Raw genomic sequence first — 20462 nt, forward strand, 5'->3', positions numbered from 1 at the left:
TTATTGGCAGGATGGTGGCCTGGGCCTCCTTATACAACACAATTATCTTTAGCTTGGTATAACCCAATAACCTTAAGATTGACGTGAGGTTCACATAGAGGCCAGGTGTCCTGGACTGCAGATGTGTTGCTGAGTAGATACTCAAGTTTTTCCAGGGATCTCCAAGACAGGGCAAGTGAAGAAGTCAAAGTGGAAAATAGACACAGATGTCATGTAATCTACCTCCTGTTCCCTAGTCAACAATGATGGTATTTTTAAATAGGAAAGGGAAGACATCTTAAAGAAGAATGTGTTGACCTTCAGTTAGATTCATTTCTGAAGGTCTTTAATGGTTTATGACAAGTAATCATAAACCAATACTGAATCATTTGTTTCTCAAGATGTGAGGAATTATTCCTGGGTCCTAAATGTGCAACTTAAACTTTTGAAGTTATCATATATTCTTCCTGAAAATGTAGCAAAATTGCACACCAATAATTTTTAAAAGAGAGATATCTGGTCAAGAAGGCAATGAAAGAAGCCAAATAATATATCAAGGATGCCCATTTTGAGGATACAATTCCAACAAGCAACTATTTATTTTTATTTTCTCCTTTTTTTTTAAACAGAGTTTCACTCTGTTACTCAGGCTGGAATGCAGTGGCACAGTCACGACTCACTGCAGCCTGGACCACCTAGGCTCAAGCAATCCTCCCACCTTAGCTTCCCAAGTATCTGGAACCACAGGCCCATGCCACTACACCCAGTTAATTATTGTAATTTTGTAAAGATTTTTTTTTTTTCTTTTTTGCCATGCTGCCATGTTGCCCAGGCTGGTCTTGAACTCCTGGGCTCAAGTGATCTGCCCTCCTTAGCCTCCCAAAGTGCTGGTATTGCAGGCATGAGCCACCATGCATGACCTATTTATTTTTCTAAAAGGGAAATATGCCCCTTAAGTTTTGGTAAGTGATAAATTTTCTTCCAGTGTCACCAGTTTAATTCTTATCATGGAATCATGGTATGTTCTAAACCAAAAATAAGCTGTATTTCTTTTTATTTCCTTTCATTTTCTCTGTATTTCCCTGTAAAGTGACTGAAAGTCTCAAGAGATGTGGAACTCATGGTTCACAACCCTTCTGCTTCAGATAGAGGAATTGTATTTTTAAACTGATCCCTAAATAGAAAGATCCAAAGAAGGAAATATGTGGAATATGAAAATCTCTTCTCAAAATGCATGAGAGCCTCATAAATTTGGAAACATTCTTCTCTCATAAACTGCTCCAAAAAGAAATGTTTAGTACTTACAGCCTATATTGAAGGCAATGAAGCAACAGAACATTGCTTCTTTCTTGTGGGGGAGAGACAATGAATTATATTTTAAACAAGCATTCTTTCTTCTTTTTTTAAAAAAAAACATGTAAACAATAATACACTTGGAAGCCTATAATTCCCAATAAACTATCACAGATTTTACTGTAATATTTACAGTAAAGGAGTTAATTATCCACAATGTCAGTAATTGCTCCACACTAGTTTTCACAGCACCATACTATTTCTGGAAAGCTCTCCCGGTCATGGGGAAAGAGAATGATCTTGCAGTTGTGCAGAGATGGATTCAAGTTCTGGTTTGCAATTATTAGCTGTGTGATCTCCAGCAAATTTCTTAAACTACTCATGCCTCAGTTGCTTCACTTTGTAACAAAATTTAATGTAACTCACATGATTTAGTGCTTCAGGTACTGCACAGAAGGTAACCACCTTAATCCCCTAAGGCAGGTACTTTTTTAATCAACATTTTACTGAAGAAGAAACTAAAGCTTTTAGTTTAAGCCTCAACCTTAACAGGTTAAGTAACTTGCCTAGAAAGTGGTACAACTGAAACTAAAGCCCTAGTCCTTATCCCATGCTCTTAATCCACTCACTTCACAATTCACAATTGCAAAAATATGGAACCAGCTCAAACGCCCATCAATCAGTGAGTGGAATACTCACTGATTGAATATATATACCATGGAATACTACTTAGTCATATAAAGGAAAAAAAAAATGGCTTTCACAAAAACCTGGATGGAATTGGAGACTATTATTCTAAGTGAAGTATCTCAGGAATGGAAAGCCAAACATCGTATGTTCTCACTTATAAGTGGGAGCTAAGCTACGAGGATGCAAAGGCATAAGAATGATACAATGGTCTTTGGGGACTTGGGGGAAAGGGTGGGAGGGGAATGGGGAATAAAAGACTACAGATTGAAAAAAAAACATAAAAATAAGAAATTATCAAGAAATAAAAGTAAGTATGAATATTAAACAGTCATTTTCAGGGTTATTTTGGATATTAAATGAAGCAACCCAGAAAGTGGCTTTCACTGTGTATACCACACAATGGAATATTATACAGCACTGAAAATGAGTGAACTACAGTTCATTTTTGTAATAAACAAAATTTTTTAAAAAATCAAGTCCCACAATAACACAAACATCTAGTATTATATCCTTTTTGTGAAGTTCAAAACAACTAAAATGAAATGATATCTTTATTAGCATACTTACATATTTGATACAACAATTAAATAAAAAAGCAAAGGAAAGATGTACACAGCATTCAAGATAGTGGTTAGTTTGGAAAAGGGGAGAAAGGGTATGGTGGGAGAGTGCATAGGCAGATGCAAGTTACTGTCAATGTTGTAGTTTGTTGGTGTTCCTAGGGGAAAGATGGAGAAAAAATAGACACACAAAAGAGGACCCATATGGACCAATCACGAGTGTGCTGTGAAGCAGACCCATTACTCCAATTATGTATTTTTGAAGTCGACAAAAAGGTGACTTTTATTCAGGCTGCATCATAAGAAATTTCCAATTTTCTATCATTTTTTGACCTATGAAACTGGAAATTTTATATGGTGTGACCTAATATGTATTAATGAATTTTGGTTTCCTCTATTGACCCTTTCTCTAGCTTGCTTGATATAATGAGGTGCCTACATGATTCCACAGTGCCCTGAACGCATCAGCTTCCCCAATGTGGGCTACGAGTCAGCTAGGTGATGTCCAATCCCAACACTAATTACTGGCCTGAGTCCCAAAGGTTCCGTCAAAGGGACAGGTTCATCTAGGATACTGAATAATTACTGATTCAATGATCACTCAAAATCTCAAAGTAGTTCAATGAGAGAAGAAAAAGATTACATTAGATACAGAATAGGTTCAGAAGTCTAGGCACAGAGAAATATATTAGAAAAGATCACAGGCCTAAATAGTTGGCTCCTTCTAGTCCTGTCCCTTGTGACAAGGAGGTATGCCTTGCTGCTTTGAGGTTTCCTCTAAGATGCTAAAGGCTCTGCAGGTCCTCCAAGGAACTAATCTTGAAATCCATACCCCATGCTGGCATCCACTTCTGCCTTCCTAGTCAGCCTTACTCCTAGACCTTATATTTGACCTCTGAGGCTGTTTCCATTTCTCGCATCTGTAGACAGGACGCTTCCTGTAGCCCTTGGCTTGCAACCCTGTTCAGTTAGTTTCAGGCCACTGGCATTTCTACAATCTACTCTTGACTTTCAGGCTTGCCGCCTTCCAATTCATTTCCCTTATGGCAGTCAGGCTGATTTTTTCCATGGAACAAATGTGATCATGTCAGTTCCATTAAAATCTTAAAGTGGCTTCCTGTATCTCTCAGTATAAACTTTCAAATCTTCACAGCACTTCATGACCCGAATTCTTCCCTCCTCCCCAGCTCTGCATCATAGCATTTTCTCACCTCTTACTTCATGTCCCAATCACAAATAATGATTTGCAGATCTCCAGACCCACCATCCTCTTACACCTCCATGCCTTTGTACATGCTTTGTCTTCTGCCTGGAATGTTATTTCCTGCTCTTCTGCTGGGTAATACCCATTTTTGTTCAAGACACAAATCAAGCACCACCTCCTGCAAAAAGCCTCCCCTAACTTCCCGCCTGTGTTTTTCCTCGTGGGCTCCCAGGGTTTCCTGTGCTCTAGCCAAGCACATGTCTGACTTTGTCTTCCTGTCCACCTGACCGACTAGACTAAAGCTAGTGGGAGACTATCCCTGTCCACCTAACCCATTAGACTGAATCTAGGTCAGAGACTGTGTGCTCTTTTTTCCTGCACCCCAGCACCTAACAGTGACAGGAATAGCTGCCACATGAATGTTTGCTGAGTTACTAGATGGAATCCATTATAGCCCCATTTCAGACCAAGCCTTCAGCTGAGTCTTGGCCTAACCCTTAGCAATGCCTTCAGATGACTCTACGTCACACCCTGAGATAAACATTAAGCACCCAAAAACGGAGAAGGCTTTTTTTGTCCTTTAAGAAGTTCACAATCAAGGTGGGGGGAAATAGTTAACTATAACTTAAAATTAGAAGTGCTATTAAAGCAGTACAGTAAATGACAGAATAATGATTTAGTGTAGTATAGGATTAAGAGAGAAGGCTTGAATCCATACCCGGATTTGAATTGCAGTGCTGCCCTAGCAGTGCAGCCTTGAGAATATTACTTTCCTAGAGTTTAAAACTCTGCATGGCCGGGTGCGGTGGCTCAAGCCTGTAATCCCAGCACTTTGGGAGGCCAAGACAGGCGGATCATGAGGTCAGGAGATCGAGACCATCCTGGCTAATACGGTGAAACTCCGTCTCTACTAAAAAATACAAAAAACTAGCCGGGCGAGGTGGCAGGCGCCTGTGGTCCCAGCTACTTGGGAGGCTGAGGCAGGAGAATGGTGTAAACCCGGGGGGCGGAGCTTGCAGTGAGCTGAGATCCGGCCACTGCACTCCAGCCTGGGCGACAGAGTGAGACTCCGTCTCAAAAAAAAAAAAAAAAAAAAACTCTGCATAAGGGAAATAATACATAGCAATTAGAAAAAACATGGTATTTTGGGGGAAAGGAGTATTATAGTAAAATATATCTCACATAATATTTACCATTTTCTAATCATTCCGAAATATATAGTTCAGTGGCATTAAATACATTCACAATGTCACATAACTATCACCACTATCCATATGCAAAAGTTTTTCAGTATCCTCAACAAAAACTCTGTACTCATTAAAAAGTAACTCCTCTTACCCCTTCCCTTCAGCCCCGATAACCTCTATTCTACTTTCTGTCTCTATAAATTTGCCTCTTCTAGGTACCTCGTATAAATGGGATCATGTAATATTTGTCCTTCTGTGTCTGACTTATTTCACTAAGCAGTGTTTTCCAGGTCCATCCATGTGGTAACATATTTCAAAATTCCATTCCTTTATATGATTGAATAATATTCTGTTGTATGTATAAGTTATATTTTGTTTATCCATTCATCTGTTGAGGGACACTGAGCTGTTTCCACTTTATTATAAATAATGCTGCTATGAACATTGGTATACAAATACCTGTTTGAGTCCCTGCTATCAATTTTTGGGATATATACCTAAGAGAGGAATTTCCAGGACATATAGTAATTCTGTGTTTATCTTTTTGAGAAACTGCTGAACTATTTTCCATAGCCACTGCATCATTTTGCATTGCTACCAGCAAGGCACAAGGATTTCAATTTTCCACCTCCTTGCCAGCACTTGTTTTTTATTTTTTAATTACAGACATCCTAGGAGGTGTGATTTAAAATAATAACTAACTGAACCTTCCTAAATTTGATGGTATAATTCATGGAGAAGAATTATAGGATGACCTCTTTGGACATAAAAGATAAAGCTTCCCTTTTTGCCCCCTATTGGGCATGGTTTGGAAAGCTGGAGAAGAGGATAAAATTAAGGAAGAATAAAAAAAGAGGTGTGGGCTGTGGAGAATAAAGAGTTGAGGAGGCCAGGAGCAGGGCTTATGTCTGTAATCCCAGCACTTTGGGAGGCTGAGGCAGGCTGATCACCTGAGGTCAGGAGTTCAAGACCAGCCTGGTCAACATGGTCAAACCCCGTCTCTACTAAAAATACAAAAATTAGCCGGGTGTGGTGGCATGTGCCTATAATCTCAGCTACTCTGGAGGCTGAGGCAGGAGAATTGCTGGAACCAGGGAGGCAGAGGCTGCAGTGAGCCGAGATCATGACACTACACTCCAGTCTGGGCAACAGAGCGAGACTCCATCTCAAAAAGGAAAAAAAAAATGACAGTTGAGGGCAGAGGTAGTAGGAGGGAAGGAGAGGGCCCAGCTACACAGCAGGAAACTGAGATACTTACTGTAAGAGATACTACAAGAGGCAGCCAGAGGAATGTTTAAGAGTAAAAGATTGGTCAAGGAACTTTTAAGAAGAACAAACTTTAGTAATACTTTTAAAACAATTTTTAAAATTGTATTTTGCTTACTTGAGAGAAGCAATATAAGCTCATGTATAAATTAAAAGCCCACCTTTTACTCGTAATCCCCCAACCTCTAGTTCCGTTCTCCAGAGGCAACTACTACTGGCAGTTTTAAATTATTCTTTCAGATATATTCTGGTTAATGCTGAATTTTATGTTGTTTGTTGTTCGGCAAGCAACCTACTGCTTGTTTCCCTTCAGATTTGTGTGGAAATTTGGTCATTTTAATTGCTTTATGCTGATGATGCTTGGTAAAGTTAAAGACCTTAGTCAAAAAGGCCTGTGTTTCATGTTTGCAACTTGGATGCCAACTCAGCCATAGTAGGATAGGGCACCAGGCAGAGTTGTAAGGCCCCATTACAGGCCCTAGCTCCTGGATGTCATTTCTAGACACACACTGGGCCAGAAAGGAGCCTGCTGCCTTGAAGGGAAAGACTGAGTCCTGGAAGAATTCATCACCTACTGACTGCAAGCCCTTTGCCCCTGAATAATCAGCAGTGGTAACCAGGTAGTACTCCCTGTGGCCCATGGGTGAGACTCTGAGATGTACTGGCTTCAGGTATGATGCAGCACACTCACAGCTGTTGTGGCTACAAGAAGAGACACTTTCTGTTTGAGAAAAGGAGAGAGAAGATAAAGGGGACTTTTGTCTTGCATCTTAGGTACCAGATAGGCCAGAGTGGAGAAGAGCACCAAGTGGGGTGCTGGGGTCCCCAATTTCAGGTGTTGCTCTTGGATCACATTTTTGGACCTACCCTGGGCCAGAGGGGAGTCTACTGCCCTGAAGGGTGAGTCACAGGCCTGGCAGCATTCATCATAAGAACTGACTAAAGACCACATGGGCCTTAAGTAAACATTGGTGGCACCATGGCAGTACTCCCTGGGGCTTTTGGTAGTGCTGGTGGACATAGGGAGAGACTCCTCTGCTTGGGGAAAGGGAAGAAAAGAGTGGAAGGGGCTTTGCCTTGTAGTTTCAGTGTCAGCTTAGCCACAGTAGAATAGAGCACCAGGTAGATCTCTAAGGCTTTTGACGGTAGGCTCTAGTTCCTGGACATCATCTCTGGACCCACCCAGGGCCCAGGGGGAACTTGCTGCACTGCAGAGAAGGACATAAGACTTGTTGGTTTCACCACCTGCTGATTGTAGAGCCTTGAGGCCTTGAGCAAATATAGGAGGTAGTCAGGTTGTGATTACAGTGGGCCTTGGGCAAGATCTAGCTCTGTGCTGGCTTCAGTTCTGACTCAGCACAGTCCCAGTGGTAGAGGCCACAGGGGTGCTTGTGTCACTACAACCACTCCCAGCTCCAGGCAGCTCAGCATAGAGAGTGAGGGACTCTGTTTGGGGAAAGCAAGGGAAGAGAACAAGAATCTCTGCCTGATAATCCAGATAATCCTTGCAGATCTTATCTAAGACCACTAAGGCAGTACCTCTATTAGGCTACAAGAATTATAGCATTATTGGGCTTGGAGTGCCCCCTAATGCAGATATGGTTGCAGTGACCAAAAACTTAGATCACAATGCCCAATTTGCTTCAAATACCTGGAAAGCCTTCCCAAGAAGGACAGGTACAGACAAGTACAGAATGAAAAGACTACAATAAATACATAACTCTTCAATGCCTAGACACCAACAAACATCCATAAGCACCAAGACCATCCAGAAAAACATGACCTCATCAAGCAAACTAAATAAGGCACCCAGGGCCAATACCAGAGAGACAGAGATATGTGACCTTTCAGACAGAGAATTCAAAGTAGCTACTTTGAGGAAACTCAAAGAAATTCAAGATAATGCAGAGAAGGAATTCATAATCCTATCAAATAAATTTAATAAAGAAATAGAATAATTTTTAAAAAACAAGAAGAAGAAACTCTGGAGTTGAAAAATGCTACTAACATATTCAAGAATACATCAGAGTCTCTTAATAGGAGAACTGATCAAGCAGAAGAAAGAATTAGTTAGCTTGAAGACAGCCTATTTGAAAATACAAAGTCAGAAGAGAAAAAAGAAAAAAGAATAAAGCACACTTAAAAGATCTAGAAACTAGCCTCAAAAGGGCAAATCTAAGAGTTATCAGCCTTAACAAGGAGGTTGATAGATAAAGGTAGAAAGTTTATTCAAAGGGAAAAGAACAGAGGTCTTCCCAAGCCTAGAGAACGATATCAATATCCAAGTACAAGAAGATTATAGAACACCAAGGAGATTTAACCCAAGGAAAACTATGTCAAGGCATTTAATAATTCAACTCCCAAAAATCAAGGACAAAGAAAGGATCATAAAAGCATCAACAGAAAGGAAATATATAGCATGCAATGGAGCTCCTATACATCTGGCAGCAGACTTTTCAGTAGAACCCTTACAGGCCAGGAGAGAGTGGCAGGACATATTGAAAGTACTGAAGGAGGCAAAAAACTTTTATCCTACAAAAGAATAGCCAGCAAAAATATCCTTCAATCAAGAAAGAGAAATAAAGCCTTTCCCAAACAAAAGTGGAGAGATTTTATCAACACCAGTCCTGTCCTACAAGAAATGCTAAAGTGAGTTCTTCAATCTGAACGAAAAGGACATTAATGATCAGTAAGAAATCATCTGAAGATACAAAACTCACTAGTAATATTAAGTACAGAGAAAAACACAGAATACTAAAACACTGTAATTGTAGTATATAAACTACTCATATCTTAAGTAGAAAGATGAAAAGATGAACTGATCAAAATAATAACTATAACTTTTTAAGACATAGTACAGTAAGATATAAATAGAAAAGACAAAGAGTTTAAAGGTGGGGAGACAAAGTTGAAGGACAGAGTTTTTATTAGTTTTCCTTTTGCTTACTTGTTAGTTTCTTTGTTTATGCAATCAATGTTAAGTTTTCATCGGTTTAAAGTAATGGGTTGTAGATATTATTTGTAAGCCTCATGGTAACCTCAAATATAAAAACATACAAGAGATGAACAAAAATAAAAAAAATCTACAAATTCAATGCAATTCCCTTCAAAATACAACCATCATTCTTTCACAGAACTAGAAAAAACAATTCTAAAATCCATATGAAACCAAAAAAGAGCCCACATAGCCAAAGCAAGATTAAGCAAAAAGAAGAAATCTGGAGGCATCACATTACCAGATTTCAAACTATACTACAAGACCACAGCCACCAAAACAGTATGGCACTGGTATAAAAATAAGCACATAGACCAATGGAACAGAATAGAGAACCCAGAAATAAAGCCAAATACTTACAGTCAACTGATCATAGACAAAGCAAACAAAAACATAAAGTGGGGAAAGGACACCCTATTTAACACATGGTGCTGGGATAACTGGCAAGCCACATGTAGGAGAATAAAACTGGATCCTCATCTCTCATCTTAAACAAAAATCAACTCAAGATGGATCAAGGACTTAAATCTAAGACCTGAGACTATACAAATTATTGAACATAACGTCAGAAAAACCCTCTAGACATTGGCTTAGGCAAAGAATTCATGACCAAGAACCCAAATGCAAACAAAGCAAAAACAAAGATAAATAGGTGGGACTTAATTAAACTAAAGAGCTTTATTAAACTAAAGAGCTTTTGCATGGCAAAAGGAACAGTCAGCAGAGTAAACAGACAACTCACAGAGTGGGAGGAAATCTTCACAATCTGTACATCTGACAAAAGACTAATATCCAGAATCTACAAGAAGCTCAAACAAATCAGCAAGAAAAAAACAAACAATCCCATCAAAAAGTGGGCTAAGGACACAAATAGACAATTCTCAAAATAAGGTATACAAATGGCCAACAAACATATGAAAAAATGCTCCACATCACTAATGATTAAGGAAATGCAAATCAAAATCACAAAGTGATACCACCTTAATCCCACAAGAATGGCAATAATCAAAAAGTCAAAAAATAATAGATATTGGAATGGATGTGGTGAAAAGGGAACACTTCTACACTGATGGTGGAAATGTAAACTAGTACAACCACTATGGAAAAGATTGTGGAGATTCCTTAAAGAACTAAAAATAGAATTACCATTTGATCCAGTAATCCCACTACTGGGTATTCTACCCATAGGAAAAGAAGTCATTATACAAAAAAGATACTTGCACACACATGTTTATAGCAGCACAGTTCCCAACTGCAAAAATATGGAACCAACACAAATGCCCATCAATCAATGAGTGAATAAGTAAACTGTGGTATATATATATATACACACACACACTACTCAGCCACAAAAAGGAATGAATCAGTGGCATTCGCAGTAACCTGAACAGGATTGGAGACTACCATTCTAAGTGAAGCAACTCAGGAATGGAAAAACGAACATTGTATGTTCTCACTTCACATGTGCGAGCCAATATATGAGGATGCAAAGGCATAAGAATGATACAAAGGACTTTGGGGACTGGGTGGGGGGAAGGGGGTGAGAGACAAAAGACTACAAATTGGGTTCATTGTATACTGCTTGAGTGATGGGTGCGCCAAAATCTCACAAATCACCACTAAAGAACTCACTCATGTAACCAAATACCACCCATTCCCCCCAAAACCTATGGAAATAACAAATACAAAAATAAAAATAAAATACAAAAAAGACACACATGAAAATAAAGGGATGGAAAAACACATTCCATGCAAATGGAAACCAAAAAAGCACAAGATTAGCTATACTTATATAAAACAAAATAAATTTTAAGACAAAAGCTATAAAAACAGACAAAGATGGTCATTATACAATGACAAAGGGGTCAATTCAGCAAGAGAGTGTACAATTGTAAATACATATGCACCCAATACTGGAGCACCCAGATATATGAACCAAATATTATTAGAGAGAGATAGACCCCAATATAGGAATAGCTGGAGACATCAACACCCCACTTACAGCACTGGACAGATCTTAAAGACAGAAAATTAACAGAGAAACATCAGACTTAATCTGAACTATAGACCAAATGGACCAAATCCATATTCACAGACATTTCATCCAATAGCTGCAGAATACACATTCTTCTCCTCAGCACATGGATCATTCTAAAGGATAGACCATATGTTGGGTCACAGAAAAGTCTTAAAAAGTTCAAAAAATTGAAATAATATCAAGTGTCTTCTCTAACCACAATGGAATAAAACTAAGAATCAATAACAAGAGGAATTTTGGAAACTATACAAACACATGGAAATCAAACAATATACTCCTGAATGAACAGTGGGTAAATGAATAAACTAATTAAAAAAATTTAAATTTCTTGAAACAAATGACACTGGAAACACAGCATACCAAAATCTGTGGAATACAGCAAAAGTAGTACTAAGTGGAAAGTTTATAGCTATAAGTGCCTACATAAAAAAAAAAAGAAAACACTGGAAATAAATAAACTAACGATGCATCTTAAATAACTAGAAGGGTGGACCAGGCGTGGTGGCTCACGCCTGTACTCCCAGCACTTTGGGAGGCCGAGGTGGGTGGGTGGTTAACTTAAGGTCAGGAGTTCGAGACCAGCCGTGGCCAACATGGTGAAACCCCGTCTCTACTGAAAATACAAAAAAATTAGCCAGGTGTGGTGGTGCACACCTGTAATCCTAGTTACTTGGGAGGCTGAGGAATGAGAATCGCTTGAACCCAGGAGGCGGAGGTTGCAGTGAGCCAAAATTGCACCACTGCACTCCAGCCTGAGCCTCAGGGCAAGCCTTGTCTCAAAAAAGAAAAATAACTAGAAGAGCAAGAGCAAATCAGATCCCATGTTAGTAGAAGGAAAGAAATAATAAAAATCAGAGCAGAAATAACTAATTTGAAACCAGGAATGATATAAAAGATCAATAAAACGAAAAGTTGTGTTTTTTTGAAAACAAACAAAACTGACAAACTTTGGCCAGACTAAGAAAAAGAGAGAAGGCTCAAATAAATAAAATTGGAGATGAAAAAGGAAACATTACAACTTGCAGAAATTTAAAGGATCATTAGAGGCTACTATGAGCAATTATATGCCAATAAGATGGGAAACCCAGAAGAATTTTTTTTTGTTATGGAGTCTTGCTCTTGACACCCAGGCTAGAGTGCAGTGGCATGATCTCTGCTCACTGCAACCTCTGCCTCCTGGGTTCAAGCAATTCTTCTGCCTCAGCCTCCAGAGTAGCTGGGATTACAGGCACCCACCACCATGCCTGGCTAACTTTTCTGTGTTTTAGTAGAGATGGGGTTTCATCATGTTGGCCAAGCTGGTCTCAAGCTCCTGACCTCAGGTGATCTGCCTGCCTCGGCCTCCCAAAGTGCTGGGATTACAAGAGTGAGTCACAGTGCCTGGCCAGAAATGGATAAATTTTTATGTAAGATTGAACCACAAAGAAATCCAAAACCTGAACAGATCAATAACAAGTAGCAAGATCAAAGTTGTAGTAAAACGTGTCCCAGCAAAGGAAAGTCCAGGACCCAATGGCTTCAGTGCTGAGTTTTATCAAACATTTAGAGAAAAACTAATACTAATCATACTAAAACTATTCTAAAAAATGATGGAGGAGGTAATATAGTCAAACTTATTCTATGAGGCCAGTGTTACCCTGGTACCAAAACCACACCAAGACATATCAAAAAAAGAAAACTACAAGCCAATATTTCTGATGAATATTGATGCATAAATCTTTAATAAAATACTAGCAAACAGAATTCAACAATACATTAAAAAGACTATTCATCATGACTAAGTGAGATTTATTCTATAGATACAAGAATGGTTCAACATATACAAATCAATCAATATGATACATCATATCAACAGAATGAATAACAAAAAACGTATGATCATTTCAATTGATGCCAAAAAAAATTTGATAAAGTTGAACATCCCTTCAAGTAAAAACCCTTTAAAAAACTGGGTATAGAAGGAGCACACTTCAACATAATAAAAGCCATATACCACACACCTACAGGTAGTATCATAGTGAATTGGAAAAACTGAAAGACTTTCCCCTAGGATCTGGATCATGACAAGAATGGCCATTTTCACTATTGTTATTCAACACAGTACTGGAAGTCCTAGTTGGAGCAATTAGACAAGAGAAAGAAATAAAGGGCATCTAAATTGGAAAGGAAGAAATCAAACTATCCTTGTTTACAGATGATATGATTTTTTATTTGGAAAAACCTAAAAACTCCACTAGAAAACAGTTAGAACTGACAAAGAAATTCACTGAAATTGCAGGATACAAAATTAACATATGAAAATCAGTAGCATTTCTATATGCCAACAGAGAGCAATCTGAAAAAGAAATTAAGAAAGTTATCCCATTTATAATAGCTACAAATAAAATGAAATACCTAGGAATTAAGGAAAGAAGTGAAAGATCTCTACAAGGAAAACTGTAAAACAATGGTGAAAGACATTGAAGAGGATACAAAAAAATTTAAAAATATTTCATGTTCATGGATTGGAAGAATCAATATTGTTAAAATGTCCATACTACCCAAAGCAATTTACAGATTCAATGCAATCCCTATCAATCTACCAGTGACATTGTTCACAGAAATAGAAAAAATAATCCTAATACATATACGGAATCACAAAAGACCAGAAAAGCCAAAGTTATCATGAGCAAAAAGAACAAAACTGGAGGAATCACATTACTTGACTTCAAATTGTACTACAGAGCTAGTTACCCAAACAGCGTGTTACTGGCATAAAAACAGATACATAGACCAATGGGACAGAATTGAAAATCCAGAAACAAATCCATACATCTACAATGAACTCATTATCAACAAAGGTGCCGAGAATATACACTGGGGGAAAGATAGTCTTTTCAATAAATGATGTTGGGAAAACTGGATATCCACATACAGAAGAACGAAACGATTCCTATCTCTTGCCATATACAAATATCAAATCAAAACAGATTAAAGACTTAAATCCAAGACCTCAAACTATTAAACTACTAAAAGAAAATATTGGAGAAATTATCCAGGACATTACAGTGGGTAAAGATTTTTTGAGTGATACCCTACAGCAAAGCAAAAATGGACAAATGGGATCACACCAAGCTAAAAAGCTTCTGCACAGCAAAGGAAGCAATCAACAAAGTAAAGAGACAGCCCACAGAATGGGAGAAAATATTTGCAAACTATTCATCTGAAAAGGGATTAATAACTAGAATATACAACGAGTTCAAACAATTCTATAGGAAAACATTTAATAATCTTATTTTAAAATGGGCAAAATATCTGAATAGACTTTTTTTTTTTCTTTTTGAGAGAGAGTTTTGCTCTTGTTGCCCAGGCTGGAGTACAATCATGTGATCTCAGATCACTGCAACCTCTGCCTCCCAGGTTCAAGCGATTCTCCAGCCTCAATCTCCCAAGTAGCTGGGATTACAGGCTTGCACCACAACATCTGGCTAATTTTTTGTATTTTTAGTAGATACGGGGTTTCACCATGTAGGCCAGACTGGTCTCGAAATCGTGACCTCAGGTGATCCATCCTCCTCAGTCTCCCAAAGTGCTGGGATTACAGGCATGAGCCGCTGCGCCCGGCCCTGAGTAGACATTTTTCAAAAGAAGACACATAAATGGTAAACACATACAAAAGGCGCTCAACATCATTCATTATCAAAGATATGCAAGTCAAAACTACAATGAGATATTATCTCACCCCAGTTAAAATGTCTTATCCAAAAGACAAGCAACAGTGAAAGCTGGTGAGGATGTGGGTAAAAAGGAACCCTTGTATGCCATTGGTGGGTATGTAAATTAGTATAACCGTTATGGAGAACAGTTTGGAGGTTCTTTAAAAACTAAAAATAGAGCTACCATATGATCCAGCAATCCCACTGCTAGGTATATACCCAAAAGAAAGGAAACCAGTATATCGAAGAGATATCTGCACTCCCATGTTTATTGCAGCTCTAGTCACAATGGCCAAGATTTGAAAGCAACTAAGTGTCCATCAACAGATGAATGGATAAAGAAAACATGATGTATATACACAATGGAGTACTATTTAGTCATGAAGAAGAAAGAGATCCTATCATTTGCAACAACATGGATGGAATGAGAGGTCATTGTGATAAGTGAAATAAGCAAGGCACAGAAAGACAAATATCGCGTGTTCTCACTTATTTGTGGGAGCTAAAAAATTAAAACAGTGTAACTCACGGAAACACAGAGTAGAATGATGGTTACCAGAGGCTGGGAAGAGTAGTGGGCATGGGGGGAATTGGAGATGTTTAATGGCTACAAAAATCATTAGAAAGAATGAATAATATCTAGTATTTGATAGCACAAATACTATTATTGACTATAGTCAATAATAATTTAATTGTACATTTTAAAGTAACTAAAATAATATAACTGTATAGTTAATAACACAAAGGACAAATGCTTGAGGTAACAGATACCCCATTTACCCTGAGGTTATTATTACACATTATATGCCTGTATCAAAATATCCCATATACCTCATGAATATATATACCTACTATGTACCCACAAAAATTTAAAATTAAAGAACTCACACTCTGGTGAGGCTAACAGATAAGTGGGCCATCAACTACCATACAGTGTGATAGAAGCTGCAGTAGAGGGAAGCACAGGGTTCCCAGGGAATATGAAAGAGGGTTAGCTAACTCAGCAAGCGTGTCTAGAGAGGCAGCCCACAGAGACGTCTGAGCTGACAATCTGATGTGCTATATATCTTCTTCCCAGAACAATCCAAATACACTACATTTTGCATGTACGTTTATAATTGGATTCCAGGCTGCAAAATCCTGTGCTGCTAATAAAATACATCTTGCTGCAGTACTTGGAAAATCATCAAAAGGGGTTTAAAAAGGAGGCTGACAATAAGAAATTCATATTTAGAAATATCTCTGGAGCAGCTCATATCATATGCTCAATAAATATTTATTAAATGAACGACTGAATTAATCTCCAGAACTAAATGATAAATAGTTAAATCAATACTTCATGCCCTGTCTCCACTTTCACAATTTTAATGTGCAAATGAATTCTATAGGCATTGGTGCAAGCAGAGAAGAGCATTCCTGGACTACCCGAAGTCACAGTGAGTCACAGTCATATGGCAGCACAATGTATCAAAGATTAAGGAATCAAACATCAATGAGTCTTTTTACGTATGTATGGGAGTAGTTTAATGAGTATGGATACCCTGTTTCTACTGGTTCTGCTTAGAGGAAAGCTTAGATGACTTTGTGATGGAATGAAATGAAAGAAAATAAATAACCTCCCTTGGAGACAGTTTAATTATCGATATCTAGTTAATAATATAAGGTACACCTGGCAGCATGCACTTTGCTTACCTGAGGCATTTGATCTTACTATGTATATCAGACAGAATGAACTATGCTGTGTAAAAAACACTCCAAATCTCAGTGGCTTAACACAATTAAGGTTTCTTTCTCGTTCATGTGATATATCCAATGTGTGACAGTAGGGTGGACTCAGGCTTACTGAAGCTCCATCTCAGCTCATGCTTGTCACCTTAGAAAAAGGAAGAGAATTAAGTGAATTGTGTACTGGTTCTTAAAATTTCTCTTGGGAAATACACGAGTATCTTCTGCTTGCATTTCATTGGCAATGAGATAAGTTATATGGTCTTATACAATGTACCTGAGAACTGTGATCTCAACACGTGGCTGGAAGCAGGGAGAACCAGAGTATTTGTTGAGAATCACTGATGACATCATGGTCCACCTTTCTAGTCACCAAATATTTGGTTCCCTCTCCCACCTGCACTTAAAATACACTCTTCCTGAGGGAGACAACCCAAAAGTCTCCTCTTCAGTATTAAACTTAAAGTCTAGCTCCCCTAGGAGATGTGTGGTAGTCTCTACATCATGGGCTGACATACCATTATGTCTACATAAAGTCTGGATGTGATGCCGTTTGCTCCAAGTCCTACAAACTAAAAAGACAAGTTACCAGCCCTCAATATATCATACAATAGTGGATCAGGGCAGGATATGTGCCCTAAATGCTGCCATTTGGAAGTCAGGGTCTGTAGCAATTCTAAAACCCTCTTGGGCCAACCTTAGAAGGACTTCCTACACTGAAGAGGGATAAGCTCCTTAATTAGGCTCCAATTCTGCCCCCTCCACCACAAGGGATTCCTCAACCCACCTATCTCCATAGCCCTTGCACGTACCTTTTGTAAGATTCTTCTTTTTCTGATATCATGTTTGGCCTCATCAGAAGTGGGAATTAATGAATATGTCTTCTTTAGAGGTTAGGAAGATATCTCAGCCCACTTCCTACTCAGAATGTTGGGGCTAAGGCTTGTGTAAAATTCTGTGCAGTCAGCTTCTTTTTTTTCTAAGCTAGTGATCCCTTTAGCAGTTTAACTCTCTCAAAAATTCAGTAATCTTCTCATCTGACTCCAGTCAGTTCCATATGCCAATAGTCACATCTACAGTTCTTTTCTAGACATAATTTTATCCATTTATTTTTTAGATATAATTCATAAAACACACAATGCATCTATTTAGAGTGTACAATTCAGTGGTTTTTAGTACAGCCATGTGCCACATAATGGTGTCAGTCAACAACAGACCTCAGGTATGACAGTAGCCCCATAAGATTATAATGGAGCTGAAAAATTACTATCGCCTGGTGTCATCATAGCTGTCATGAAGTCTTGGCACAATGCATTACTCACATATTTGTGGTGATACCTGTATAAACAAACCTATTGAGCTTCCAGTTGTATTAAAGTTTAGCATATAAAATACATAAGACTTAAAAAATGCTATGTCACTGGTTTACGCACTTACTATACTATACTTTTTCATTGTTTTAGAGTCTGCTTCTACTTATGGAAATAAAAAGTTAATTGCAAAATAGTCTCAGCCAGGTCATTCAGGTGGTCTTCCAGAGGAAGTTATTGTTACCATAGGTGTAACAGCTCTATGTGCTACTGTCCCTGAAGACCCTCCAGTGGGACAAGATGTGGAGGTGTAAGACCAGTGATACTTATGATCCTTAACCTGTATAGGCCTACATTAATGTGTTTGTACCTTAGTTTTCAACAAAAAAGCATAAAAAGTAAAACAAAATTAAAACATTTAAAAATAGAGAAAAGCTTACCAAATACAGGTATAAAGAAAGAAGATATTTTTGTATTGCTGTACAATGTGTTTGTGCTTTAAGCTAAATTGTATTATAAAAGAGTCAAAAGTTAAAACTTTTAAAGTTTAGGCTGAGTATGGTGGTTTACACTTATAATCCCAGCACTTGGGGAGGCTGAGGCGGGCGGATCATGAGGTCAGGAGATTGAGACCATCCCAGCCAGCATGGTGAAACCCTGTCTCTACTAAAAATACAAAAATTAGCTGGGCGTGGTGGCACGTGCCTGTAATCCCAGCTACTTGGTAGACTGAGGCAGGAGAATTGCTTGAACCAGGGAGTCGGAGGTTGCAGTGAGTCAAAATTGCGCCACTGCACTCCAGCCTGGTGACAGAGCAAGACTCTGTCTCAAGAAAAAAAAAAAATTAAAGTTTATATAGTAAAATGGTTACAGTAAGTTAATTTATTTTTGAAGGAAAAGAGTTTTTAAATAAATTTCATGTAGCCTAAGTGTACAGTGTTTGTAAAGTCTACGGTACAGTACGGTAATGTCCTAGGACTTCACAATCACTCACCACACACTGACTTACCCAGAGCAACTTCCAGTTCTGCAAGCTCCAACATGGTAAATGCCTGATATGGTTTGGCTGTGTCCTTACTCAAATCTCATATTGTTTTGTAGTTCCCATAATCCCCACATGTCATAGGACCCAGTGAAACGTAATTGAATCATGGGGGTGATTTCCCCCATGCTATTCTCATGATAGTAAGTTCTCATGAGATCCGATGGTTTTATAAGGGGCTTATTCCTTTGTTCAGCTCTCATTCTTCCCCTCCCTGCTGCCATGTAAAGAAGGACATGTTTGCTTTCCCTTCCACCATGATGGTAAGTTTCCTGAGTACTCCACAGACTTGCAGAACTGTGAGTCAATTAAACCTCTTTTCTTTAGAAATTATCCAGTCTCAGGCAGTTCTTTTTAGCAGCATGAGAACGGACTAATACAATGTCCCATATAGATGTGCCATTTTAAATATTTTATACTGTATTTTCATTGTAGCATTTCTATGTTTAGATATGTTTAGATACACAAATACCACTGTGTTATAATTGCCTACAGTATTCAGCACAGTAACATGCTGTACAGATTTGTAGTAGCCTAGGAGCAACAGGCTATGTAATACAGTGTAGGTGGGCGGTAGGGAATACAATCCAGGTTTGTGTAATTACACTCTATGATGTTCCCAAAAGAACAAATCACCTAATGATGTATTTCTCAGAATGTATCCCCATTGCTAAGTGATATATGACTATATAATTGTGTAACTATCACCACCAATTACAGAACATTTTTGTCACCCCAAAAAGAAACAACATATTCACTAGCAATCACTCTCCATTTCTCCCCACCTTCTCCCACCTCACCCCATTCTATCCCCAGCCCTAGGCAACCACCAATCTGCTTCCTGTTATGGATTTGCCTATTCTGGACATGTCATATAAAGTGAATCATACAATACTGTATATGGACTTTATGACTGGCTTCTTTCACTTAGTCACAATGTTTTTAAGGTTCATCCATGTTGTAGCACATATCTGTACTTAATATTTTTTACTGTCAAATATTATTCCATTGTACACATATACCACATTATATTTATCCATCAGTTCATGGATGTTTGGGTTCTTTCTACATTTTGGCTATTATAAATAATGCTGCTATAAACACTTGTGTACAAGTTTTTTGTATGAACATACGTTTTCCTTTCTCTTTGCAATTTGCTATATTTCTTTGCTTTATTTTTGCCTCTTCCTCTCCCTCTCTCAGTTGCAGTTACTTTGGGAATGTCTTTGGTGGGAGAGCTGCATCTTTAGTTTTTTACCCTGAACTATTTCTGCCAATTAAAAAGATATCACAGGTACTGTCTTACTCCATACAGAAGTTTTAACAATATGTCCACTGACTTTACCTTGATTTGATCCTTGCTTCAGCAACAAGTTTTTTTTTTTTTTTTTGAGACAGAATCTCACTCTATCGCCCAGGCTGGAGTGCAGTGGTGCGATCTCGGCTCACTGCAAGCTCCACCTCCTGGGTTCACGCCA

General features: G+C 38.3%; 1 long non-coding RNA gene across 1 annotated transcript; it reads left to right on the forward strand.

Moving 5' to 3' along the window:
* The first annotated feature begins 2731 nt into the window (after positions 1-2731).
* LOC117091079 lies at positions 2732-19316 on the forward strand. Its single transcript, XR_004440230.1, has 3 exons — positions 2732-2743; positions 18173-18175; positions 19129-19316. It is a non-coding gene; the product is annotated as an uncharacterized LOC117091079 (long non-coding RNA).
* Positions 19317-20462: the final 1146 nt, after the last annotated feature.

The sequence above is a fragment of the Trachypithecus francoisi genome, unplaced genomic scaffold (assembly GCF_009764315.1).
Source record: "Trachypithecus francoisi isolate TF-2019V2 unplaced genomic scaffold, Tfra_2.0 Lachesis_group11, whole genome shotgun sequence".
Lineage (NCBI taxonomy): Eukaryota > Metazoa > Chordata > Mammalia > Primates > Cercopithecidae > Trachypithecus > Trachypithecus francoisi.